Source organism: Peromyscus eremicus, chromosome 4, assembly GCF_949786415.1.
Source record: "Peromyscus eremicus chromosome 4, PerEre_H2_v1, whole genome shotgun sequence".
NCBI classification, from domain to species: domain Eukaryota; kingdom Metazoa; phylum Chordata; class Mammalia; order Rodentia; family Cricetidae; genus Peromyscus; species Peromyscus eremicus.
The window spans coordinates 76,455,916-76,468,810 of NC_081419.1; the positions used below are offsets into that span (position 1 = coordinate 76,455,916).

The 12,895-nt window shown below is 45.4% G+C and overlaps 1 pseudogene; it reads right to left on the reverse strand.

The window, feature by feature from the left end:
* The window catches only part of LOC131907824 (mitochondrial import receptor subunit TOM20 homolog), a 104,501-nt pseudogene that overhangs the window by 19,786 nt on the left and 71,820 nt on the right, over positions 1-12,895 (reverse strand).

Consider the following 12,895-nt stretch of genomic DNA (forward strand, 5'->3'; position numbering starts at 1 on the left):
CCACTTATGAACCAGTGTTTAGCGTGACACCATGCACAGAGGATGAAGCATAACTTGGACTTGAGAGCTAGCTTTGTGGAACAGCACTTGTTGTGCAAGGATGAAGACCTGAGTTTGGATCTCAGCATCCATATGAAAACCTGGGTGCAGCTATATGAGAGCCTGTAACCCCGGTGCTGTGGCGGCAGAGACGGGAGGATTGCTGGAGCTTTCCAGCTGGCAGCCTAGTTCCAGGTCCATTGAGAGTCCGTGTGTCGAGAGAATAAGACAGAGTGATCATCCTCCTCTGACCCTTGCACGCATACTCAACACATATGTACCTCCCCACACAAGCATAATTTATGTAGCTTTTCCTAGAGTGTCCAATAAATGAGACCTTTCACCTTTTCAGCCCTTTAGTCCCCAGTAACCACATCCCTCCACACCCCTCAAGCTATGTTTCAAATGGCTACACACCCTAGATAGTCAGATACTTGTCACAGACTCTTGCTCTGTGTTTTGATTGTGGGCACAGGCTTTGATCAACACAACAGATATCTAAGCTCCTCATTTTCCTGTTTGGTACCTTCCTATAGCAGGCACTCTACCAGGCATGGGCAATCTGCAGCCTGTGGGTGCCATGTAGCCACACATAGCCAATGACATCTATAAATGGGGCCCAACACAAAAATCATCATAAACTTACTTAAAACAGTATCAGATTTTTGTTTTCAATTTTGTTTTTGTACCTTGTTGGCTCCATCCTTGAGAGAGAACTCTGAAGATGACAATCTTAAAAAGCTGGACACAGCTGCCAGTCTAAGCTGACTTGAATTTTATAACTCTGGTTGTCAGGGAAAAATCTGCTTCCTAAATACTGCTAACGGTGGATGGCTAGTGACACAGACCATTCTCCTTCCTGAGAACTGGGCATGGAGGGAGACCAGAAATCCCACCAATCAGAGGTGGGCTTGTGCAATCAAAGAAAGACAATTCGCCTCTCTGCAGTAACGAGCTTGTGGTAGGTCATGATTTCTCCGAGACTAACATGTGGATGTGGCTGGTAAAGGACATAGATTCAGGCCTGGAAAGATGGCTCAGCAGTGAAAAGCACTGTTTTTGTAGAGGACCTGGGTTTAGTTCCTGGTAACCACATGGAGGCTCACAACCAACTGTCACTCCAGTTCCAGGGAATCTGAAGCCTTCTTCTAGACTCTGAGAGCACCAGGGAGGCACACGATGTGCATACATACATACATACATACATACATACATACATACATACAGGCAAAACTCTCACACACATAATTTTTTTAAATTTATCTTTTTTAAAGGACCTCATTTTAAAAACAATTTTTATGTTAACTTTATTTTTATAGAAAGGAGGCACACACATCACAGCATACTTGTGTAGGGGAGGGGACAATTTGCAGGAATCTGTTTTCTCCTTCCACCATGTGGGTCCCAGGGATCACCTAAGTCATCAGGTTGGCAGAAAGTTGCTTTCCCTGCTGAGCCATCCCAGCAGCTCCAAGGACATAAGATTTTTATACTATTGAGAACAACAACCTTAGACTTCAGACTGCAAAGCAACAAAATTTGATAAGCACACACATTTATAAATGCAATGCAGATTGTTAATTTTGATCAAATCACCTCTCTGTCTAGCATCAAGGTACATCATTGTGGCCCCTCTCTCTCTTACTAAGACAAAAATTGCACACTAAGGAACAGTAAACTCCCTTCCATTCACATTGCAAGTTGGGACTGTGGCAACTGCCAGGGGTGCCATTGATCCTTGGGTCAAATCTGCCACTTTATGTGGCAACACAGTCAGAGACATGAAGTGACTTATTCACCCAAGACCACGTGTCTGTAAGACAGCAGCAGTGGGATCAAACCTAACAAATGAATCACGGACTAGCCACACCAGGAGAATGTGTGCTCCACGGCATCATGAGTCCAGACCACTGGCGATCCAAATCACTGGCTCCAGACTATTCTACCCTGGACTTATTGGGAATCATCAAACAAAGCCTAAAATGTCTCCTTCAAATCATAGAAAAAAACCCTTCTGCGAATGTGCTGAACACCATCCCACCGCAGGTATCTGAGTCACCCTCCCTCCCTTCAAGCATCTTCATCCTCTTCTCCCAGACAGCAGACACTTCCTTTCCTTATTCCCGAGGTATGCCGACCACCCCAGGAAAGGGAAGGAGCAAACCACGTGGCTGGCTTCTTGCGGTGGTGATTCTGTTTGTTTCTTATCCGCCGTTGCCAACCTCCCAGGAGTGATATATACATTGTGCTTCTACCCGTTCTCCCCTCCATTGACTCCTGGAAACCCTTGCAGCCTGGCTGCCTTCCCAGCACTCTACAGAAATCACCCACTCAAGGGTCAATGATGCACTTGTCAAACGGCTTTCCCGTCGTTGAAATTCTTGCTGTCCGTGCCCTAGCTTCTGTCATCATGAGAGAGCCATTGTAATAACACAGACGCTCTTTTTACTTAAAAATAGGTCAGGTATTTGAAGGCTGTTGATAGCTCAGCGGCTGAAAACAGGGTCTGTGGAGCCAGACTGCCTAGGTCACCTTGTTGCCCCAGTGGACCAGCTTATTCCCAGAAGCAAGCCATATCTAGAGGCTCCCGTATCTATAAACCTACCTCATTAGCCTTGGCGAAGCCCATGCGATAGTCCTGTAACTGTCTTGTGCATAGCTCAGTGTTTGTGCATGCCAGAAGACTGCCTGCCCCTTTGCACTGCCTGGTAAGAGTCAGAATAGGAGCAATGTCTTGGCTGCTGCTACGTGCCAGCTCATTTCTAACTACTTGCCACAGCGGTATCACTGCCACCATCCAATGCCTCACCTCATAGGCACATGCAGCATTCTGCATTTTTTCGCTTTCAAAAAAAAAAAAAAAAAACCCACCTGACCTCCACTTTCGTTATGAGAGTGCGTCTCTTTTAAGCAGCGCATTCCTCTCATGGTCTCTGTGTGTATAGGAAATAACAGGCTCAGTAGTATTTACGACACCTTGAAGCTAACTACGGCTACCACCAACAGGCTGTGAATAAGGAACAATCAGATGATCCAAACTAAGGAAACTACTCTAACGGCTTGCCCTAACCTTTGGGTGTGCTTTTGCTGAAAGCAGGATTTTGCTCCTAGACGTAAGACAGTACAGACTGGGAGGTGACCGTTCTGTAGGTTTGTGGAGTATTCTGCAGGCCCCTGGCATTGCAGAGGGCTCTCCCAGCATCATAGTACCAGGTCTCCAGAAACATCATGGGTGAGTACCGCTACGATCTTCGTTACGCAGACAAAATGAGGGCAAAATGGAACCCACCCCGGCTATGGTGAGCCAGGCTTCCAACCCAAGCCTGCCTGCCACCAAGCCCTCACCCCATTGGATCTGTGTCCGTGACCCTTGACGAACAACACGCTCCTGGCTTTCTGGCCACTCCCACTGCTGATCGTTCACCACCTCTGGCTTCTTTCCCTTCTTTTATTCCCTGTGGGCATTTAGAAATGGTGCAGGGTGATCCTTCATTGGTCCACCACATTTGACCACGAATCCTCCCGGATCCACTTCATTCCTTCTTCTCCCCCAACCGCTTCTACAGATCTCGGTGCTTGGTAGTAAAACCGTACACAGTCATGGAACAAATGAGCAAATCAGCTTTCCAAAGACAATATGGGTAAATAAGTACTAAGAAATTAGCTCTCAACAAATGATGTTATATATTTTAATTAAATCTTTACAACTTTAGGCTTTTGTTTTATTTAACCTTTGTTGTTGTTGTTGCTGTTTTTCGAGACAGGGTTTCTCTATATACCTTTGTGCCTTTCCCGGAACTCACTCTGCAGCCCAGGAGGGCCTTGAACTCACAGAGATCCACCTGGCTCTGCCTCCCAACGAGTGCTGGGATTAAAGGCGTGCGCCACCACCGCCCAGCTAATTTTAATTTTTGTTTGTTTAGTTTTTTGGATTTTTGAGAGAGGATTTCTCTGTGTAGCCCTGGTTGTCCTAGAACTCCCTCTGTAGACCAGGTCGGCCTCAAACTTGGAGATCGGCCTGCTTCTGCTTCCCAAGTGCTGGGATTAAAGATGTGAGCCACTACCACCCGGCTGAATTTTAATATTTAAAGTTAGGGTCCCATGTAGCCCAGACTGACCTTGAGGATGCTGTGTAGTAAGGATAGTCTTGAACAACAGATTCTTCTGCTTCCACTTTCAAGTTCTGGGATTATAGGCATACATCACAGACGGGTTTTATTCAGTACTGGGAATCAAACCCAGGGCCTCATGCAAGCTAAGCAAGCACTAAGCTACATCTCTGAACCCATTTTTTTTTTTTTAACCTGAGGATCAAACCCAGGGCGGCAAGTGCTCTACCACTGAGCTAAATCCCCAACCCTTGAACCTATCTTATTTATTATTATTTTTTTGAGACAAGACAAGGTGTTATATGATATTTTGTTTGTGTTCTGACAAATAAAGCTTGCCTGGAGACCAGAGGGCGGAGATGGCCACTAGTTAACCATAGAGGTTAGGCAGTGGTGGCACACACCTATAAACCCAGCACTTGGGAGGAGAAAAAGGTTAAAGTTCAAGGTCACCCTGGGCTACAAGAGATTAAACCAGTCAAGAAGAGAAACAGCCCTTGGTGGTGGTGCATGTCTTTAATTCCAGCACTAGGGAGGTGGAGACAGGAATATAAGGCAGGTGGAGACAGAATCTCGGCCCCCGTTTGGGCTGAGGATTCGTAGAAGTAAGAAGTTTCTAGTGGCTGCTTCTCTGCTTCTCTGATCTTTCAGCTTTCACCCTGATATCTGACTCCAGGTTTTTATTGTTAAGACTAATTAGGGTCACACTTCAACAAGGTCTTACTACGTAGCTATGGTTGTCCTGGAACTCATAGCGATCTGCCTGTCTCCACCTCTGCTGGAATTAAAGGGGTGCACCACCACATTTAGTCCTGAGTGCCAGCTTTTTTATTTTTTATTCTTGGTTTTTTGAGACAGGGTTTCTCTGTGTAACAGCTCTGGCTGTCCTGGAACTCACTTTGCAGACTAGAGTGGCCTCGAACTCACAGAGATCTGCCTGCTTCTGCCTCTTGAATACTGGGATTAGAGGCGTGCACCACTATGCCTGGCAAGGTCCAGCTTTTAAAATGTTTTTTTATTAAGGAAACAGTCAGTAGAGAAGATCAAACATACATGTCTACATACATGTCTCCTGTGACATTTTCTGCTGTTTTTTTTACAACTCTTTTATGCTTATATGTGATTGTAAAGTACTTGACTATTAGAAAATATTCAGAAAAGTCAAAAATCAGAAATTGACTATCCCTAATCACATCACCCAGGCACTGTTAGCCTTGGATGAAAGAAAATGCCCTTCTCTACAGCCAAACCCTGTGAGCATTCTGACATTGAAAGGCACTGGTTTCTTCAGGAGATATTTACTGAATGCCCATTGTGCACGGGCTTGGATAGAAATGCACAAATAGAGAAAAAATAGACAACCGAACAGAAGGAACAAAAATCCCACTCAGGGGCTGGAGACGTGGCTCAGTTAAGAGCACAAGCTGCTCTTCCAGAGGACATTGGTTTGATTCCCAGCATCCACACAGCAGCTTACAAACACCTGTAACTCCATTTCTAGAGGATCTGATGCCCTTTTCTGGCCTCCAAGGTCTCCAGACATGTACACGATGCACAGAAATACATGCAGGTAAATTACCCATCTCTACACTTAAAAAAAAAATTCCTAGTCTGTATTCAAGTGGGGAAAGACAGGCTAGAAACGAAATAATTGAGAGGAGTGTTGGAAGGCATCTGTCATTATGGAAAAAGAGAAGCATGTTCTGGAAATGGGAACTCGGCGTATGAGAGGGAGTTTATCATTTTTAATCACGTGATCCCAGCATGCCTCATTGAAAAGGCAGCATTGCATGAAGATATGGGGGTTGAGAATCCAGGGGAAGAATATTCCGGGTGGAAAAATAGTAAGTGCCAGGCGCCTGGGGTGCTAAAGCCCTCTCCGGGTCACAAAAGTTCAGGGTAGAGGACCATGGAAAGCGCTGTGAATTGGGGCTGCTGGAGGGCTTTGAGCTGGGTAAGGAAAGGAACAGGGCCTGAGACAGGGAGAGTCCCAGAGAAGCCACTGCAGTTGCCTGGCAAGGAAGCTGGTGACATGAAGCAGGTCAGTAGAGGCAGAGGGTGCAATACAGCTGTCTCCAGGCCTTTCCTAAAGGAAGGATATGCCGTCTCCGTGCACCGGTTTGGATAAGGAGAGAAAGAGAAGATGCCAAAGAGAAGATGGAAATAAGCTGTCATCACTGAGTTAGAGAAGAAGATGACATGAGGTAGAGCTGAGAGGTGATGCAAAGAGGGGTTTTGTCTGTCTGTCTGTACGTTTTGGCATGCTAATGCCGATAGGAGATTGACATACATGTCTGAAGTTACAGTGTGACAGTTAATGACCTTTCTCCCCTTACAACAGTAAGCCAACTGGGGCTTTCACTTCCCTTTTTATCTTAAGTATTTATTAATTTTGACACAGAACTTCCCTCCCTAAAGGCCTGTTTATCTGTATGCTTCCCACCTCCTATCTGATTAGCAAGCTCTTTGAAAGCTCTGATTCATCTTTGTGCAGTAAAAAGGCAAGGAACATTATTTTAAAAATTCACTGGTCACAGCTGTTTCTGCAGTGTGTATACATGTGGGGGTGGTATCTACCGCAGTGATGGGAGGCCTTGGAAAACAGGATGATCTTTTGTTTGGAAAAGCAAGGTGAGAAATCGCTGGGTACAAAGGTTTCTCGGGTTCAAATGGGAAAGAGGCAGGAATAAAGGCAGGTAAATGGTCACCACAACACAATGGCAAAATCGCTCTATCTTTTCTCCTTCAGTTTGAGTCACAGGCATATTGAAAGCGTCCCCAAATCACAAAAGAGTTGGAAAGAAATTGTTTTTCAAGGTAGGGGCCATTAGGGGCCCAGCAGCACAGAAGGGAGCCGGTCGGTCAGAGACAGACACCTTTACAAGCTGAAGATGCTTTGTTGCTGCCTCGGAACCATGGGCCAGCTGTGGTTCTGCCGCCTTGTAAGGATTCAGTTATTTAGTCTCCACAACAGCTCCACCAATTGGCATTACCCATGACTTCCTGGGAACTCTGTGGCACGGGGGGGGGGGGGGGGGGGGGCTGCATGACTGGCTTAGCATCTTGATCTTGAAGCTCAGAGCCGAAGGTCTTGTGCTAGCGTGTACCCACAAGTCATGACGTTGACTCTAAGATGGCGACTGTTAGTCTAGAACAGTCTGGGAAATAGAACTGAGAGATATTTGAATTCACATTTTGACTCAGGAGACAGAGTACTGGAGAGAGCTGGGAGTGACCTCTAGCATCCTCACACATGGGATGGAGAAAAGCCAGCTGCAGATTTCAGAGTAGAGATGGTCCTGCCCCTCTGCTTTGTTCAGTCCTCTGGGGGACTTTTTCTGGTTACTAAAGAAGAGTGTGAGCTCAGAAACCTGGAAGCTGCTTTGGACTACTCCATGAAGCTTTGTGCAGATTAAGTGTTGGTTTTTCTTTTGTAAGAGCTTTAAAAAATGCTAGAAAGTGAGGCCCGAGAGAGAGCTCAGCTGTTAGCACTTGCTGCTCTTCCAGAGGACCTGAGCTCATTTTCTAGAACCCACACTGGGTAGCTCACAACAGTCTATAACTCTAGCTGCAGGGAGTCCAACTTCTTCTAGCCTACACACACACATCACATGCGCACACACACACACACACACACACACACACACACACACAAAATATTTTTTAAAAGTTAGGAAGCAGTGAGCTAAACTTTGCCACTGAGCAGACACAAAGGAAATTGCTCAGACATGTACCACTGCCCCCAGCACCTCACCTCACCCCCATACCCATAGAAGGCAGACACGCTCATTATTTCTGCTTCGGAAAGAGCTGGTACCTCGGGGTTCCGGAGAAAGAACACTCAGCTTGCCTTCCCTCTCATGAACAATTGAGCAGAAGGAAACAGGACATTCAGGCCTGGACTTCCCCACAGGAAACTCTGGCCTCCTGCTTCCCTTCTCTGTGGCCCTGGTGGAGTTCCAGGTGAGCCACAGTCTGCTGGAGAAGCAGACGCCAAGGAGGGCCAGCGAGCTCAGATGGATTTAGAAATATTTTTTTTTAAAAAAACTTGTTGCATTCTTAAAATACTCTTTAAAAATATCTTTATCATTTTATATATGTGGATCTTTTGCCTACATGTGTGTCTGTGTACCTCAGGTGTGTCTCGTGCCTGAGGAAGGCATAGATTACAGATGGTTGTAAGCTATCCTGTTGGTCCTAGGAATCAAACTTAGATCCACTGGAAGAGCAGCCAGTGTTCTTAACCGTTGATCCATCTTTCCAATCCCAACTTGTTGCAAATAGAATAGCAATTTTTAAAATTTCCTATTCATCACTGAAGAGTGCATATTACCCTGAACTTACTCTGCATGGAGCTGGAGGAATTGGAAAGCACTGGTTTTTAAATGACACTCTAACACTTTCCTGAACCCTGCTCACCACGCAGCAGGGACACCAATTCTCCCTTATGTGAGTGTCGTATTAAAAACACTACTGTTTTTGAACATGGTCTTAGTGTGTAGCCCAAGTTGGCCTTGAGCTCTCAATTCTGCCTCCACCTTCTATATACTGAGATCAAACTGTACATCACTTCTTGATTTAAATGTCCTTTCTATGTAAACATAGCTAGCACTATATCAACAGCCTGATCTTGAATTTAGCACTCACTAGTAGCTTTTAATTGATTATGTGTACGAAAATGTACAAGACAAAATTTTAATTCTCTAAGATGTTGGGGCCATGAAGAACACACAAACAACCATTTAGGGTGCAAAGCAATGGCTTGTATCTATCAATGGACAAGGCAGATAGAAGTGTCTGGAAGTTCCAAGAGAAGACATCCGGGTGGACAGAGAGGTGGGATCTGAGTTGGCTGAAGAAAAGGGAAGGTTTAGACCTGCAGGGAGGTGAGGTAGAAAACCCCAGGCTTTGTGTTTTACATTCCCCACAATTCCCACAATTGGTAGCCTGCTGTGGGTACATCCTAGAGAGCACTGTGCATCCCTTGCACAGACAGAAGCAGGAAACTAATGAAGAGCTGAGCCCAGAGAAAGCCATACCATCACGTAATCGGCTTGGTTATATCCAAGCCCACAAGGTAAAGTGCTGTGAGGCTAAGGAGAGAGACCTGCCCAACACAGGTAAAGAGGAAAGGACAAAAGGAATGTGACAGTAATACCCACATTAAGAGCCACGCCAGCAAATGCCAACATTGACAAGGCACTTATTTATTGTGGCATGCACCATGAGAGGAGCTGGATGTAGATCAACTCATCTGGTTGTCATGACAACCTGAAGAAAGAGATGCCCATTCTTATTTGTTGTTGTTGTTCTTAGGATCCAACCTAGCTCCTCTAGGATGCTAAGTAGGACCTCTGTCATTGAGCTACATCTCTAGCCAATATTGTTATCCAACATCATCATCATCATCATCACCATCATCACCATCATCACCATCATCACCATTATCACCATAGTATTATGAGAGGAGAAAGGAAGGGATGGAGGGATTCATAAACTTTCTCCAAGTTTGCAAATTCATGTCTGTGAACCACAAAGCACAGACTCTGAGCTACAGCAAGATTTTTTTCCCTCTACTCCTTAGTCCTACAGAGAAGAGCTCCTTCTACAATATTTTAGAAAAGGGACATGTGTCACCTATCCTCTCTGGCATTGCTTGGTGGTTGTTTAATAAGACTTGGGGATGACAGGGCTTGAGATGTACCCTGGAGCTGGGATGTGTCTCCTTTCTATTCCACAGCAGTCAGGGGTGGGGGTGGGGTGAGAGGAGCAGCTGCCCTCGCCTCTGCAGGCTAAGCGAGCCTCCTGTCAGGGTGTCCCTTCACCTTCAGAGTCTCTGTCTTGAGAAATTACTCAGTTTGTCCACGTCTACCTCACACCCCAGGAACCTCAACCAAGAGAGCCCCAGATGTGGCTTGATAGGAGGCAACACACCAATGGGATGTGCCTCACTATTTATCCACGTCATTCATGCTGCTGTGACTGTATCATTGTGTGATGAAATGCCACAACCAAAAGCAACTTACAGAGAAAGAGTTTATTTTGGCTTACAGTTCTAGGGGGATAAGTGTCCATCATGGGAGTGAAGGGAGCAGGGAAGCATGGCGGTGAGCTGCAGACATGGTGGCCAGAGCAGGAAGCTGAGAGCTCACATCTTCCACCACAAGCACAAAGTAGAGAGAGGGAACTGGAAGTGGGACAAGGTTTACACTTTCAAAGCCAGTCCCCATGACATACTTCCTCCACCTGAAACCTCACCGAACAGCATCACCAACTGAGGACTTTACAGACACAAGAGCCTATGGGGGATATTTCTCATTCAAACCACCTCAATGATTATCCTCTAAAATTGGGTCAAGATTTTAGCAGTGGCTAGATTTTCTGGAGTTTGTGGTTAACAAACTCCCCTTAAAGCTATTCAACACTTTCCCACTCCATGGGCAAAGAAATTTCTCTACAGCTGAGAAACCAATTGGTCAATCACATCATTTTGGGGATTCAAAGAAGAGATTACAAAAGCAACATATATGTTCCATTTCACATTGAGGAGAACAGGAATGAAAAAGGAGACAATAATTATCCCATCACTCCCTTAGGTAGTTTGAAAGAAAAGATCCCCCAAAAGGGAGTGTCACTATTGGAGTAGGTGTGCCCTTGTTGGAGGAAGTGTGTCACTATGGAGGCAGGCTTTGAGGTCTAACATATGCTCAAGTTTTGCTCAGTATGATACTCAGAACACTTCCTGTTGCCAGCAAGATGTAGGACTCTCAGCTCCTTCTCCAGCACCATGTCTGCCTGCACGCCGCCATTTCCCACCATGATGATAATGGACTGAACCTCTGAACTGTAAGTTAGCCACCCCAATTAAATGTTTTCATTTACAAGAGTTGTCGTGGTCATGGTGTCTCTTCACAGCAATAGAACTTTAACTAAGACACTCCCCCATTTTTATTTTCCACAAAGTAATTAGTATGAACAACTTGAAGCCTTTCCTAAACACATAGACAATACACATAGGTCTTCTCAAAGCTGCTTGCAGGCTAAATCTGACTCACTGACTGCTTTTATCAATAAAGCTTTATTGGAACAGTCATATCTATTCTTCTGTATATTGTCAATAGCTGTCTTTCTGCCAGATGTACAAAGATAAATCATTATGACGAAGGCTGTGGGTCACACAAAGTCTAAAATAGTTATGATCCAGCCATTTATGCATTTGTGTGTGGGGTGTCTGTGTAAAGAATAGAGGACATTATGCCACACTGTGGGTCCTGGGGGTGGGAATCATCAAGTTTGGCCACAGGTATGTTTCCCACTGAAATATAGCTAGCTTTTCCAAAGCAAAAAGAGATGCATGAATGCAGAAGGTGCTTGTTTTGACCTGTGCCCTACTCTCTCAACTATCATGGAGTAGTTGAGACATATCAGAAAATATCATGGACACCCTTTAGGTCACTGAGTGGAGTCTAATTTCCCTTTTCTTTTCTTTTCTTTTCTTTTCTTTTCTTTTCTTTTCTTTTCTTTTCTTTTCTTCTTTTCTCTATTCTTACCCTCCCTCCATTTCTCTTTCCCTCTTTTTGTTTTGTTTGAGAGGTAAGTTTTGCTGTACATGGAACCCAGGTGAGTGTTGAACTTAACTATCCTCCTGCCTCAGCCATCCAAGTGCTGTAATTACAGGAATGTGCCACCATACCCAGCTTTGATCTCTTTCTCTTTCTATCCTTTACACAGACACTTGTGTTTATACACACAGATGCGTAAACAAAAAAAAACATGCAATACTAATGAAATGATTTTAAAGCCATCCATCTATCATTTTGCAACATAAGAGAAGTATTCTCACTGGGCAGTGGTGGCACACGCCTATAATCCCAGCACTCGGGAGGCTGAGCCAAGCGGATCTCTGTGAGTTCGAGGCCAGCCTGGGCTACAGAGTGAGTTCCAGGACAGGCTCCAAAGCTACACAGAGAAACCCTGTCTTGAAAATCAAAAAAAAAAGAGAAGTATTCTCAAATTTCACTATCAATGACCACTAGATTGCTTTCAGGCTTTTGCCTCTGTGGGACTAGATGTGCTCAAGGAATCCAAGGGGCCCCCGAGAGAAACACGGCCTCACTGCAAACCTGCAGATCCTACTTGTAAACTCACTGAAGCGGCAGTCTGAGCCAGCCCTAGCTGGAGGGCTAGGAGGAATTAGACTTCGAGGAAGCAAAGCCTGTCTCCAAGTGGCACCTGTGTCCTCATGGTCACCTGGTGCTTCCTGGATGTCTCCCGTGTGTAGAGCTTTGGCTGAGCATGCATCCTGTTACCTGACCCATTCACGTCTTCTAAGAAACTCTCCCAGTACCAACCTGGGGCCCACACCACCACATCCAGACAACCTTTTCTGCCACTGGCGGGATAAGAGGTCCCTTGGAACAAAGCAGAAAGAGTTATGAAAGGAATCTTCACAGATACTTACTCCTGACCTCCTCGTGGGTCAGAGTCCTGAAATCATAACTCCTCCCCAAGAGGTAATACATCTGTTTTTCCATAGGAATTCTGGGTAAACTCACGTGTGCTCCGATGTCTTAAAGACGCTACCATGGTACTATCTCTAGGTTGTCAACCAGGCTGGAGGCCTGCCACACTGCCCCTCCTCACCAACCTTCCCAGGGCTCTTGCCAGAGGGTGAGACACAGCACACTTCTCAATGATTCATTCACACTTCCCTCCTGTCACTGACCTTGTGTCTGCCATTCCAAAGG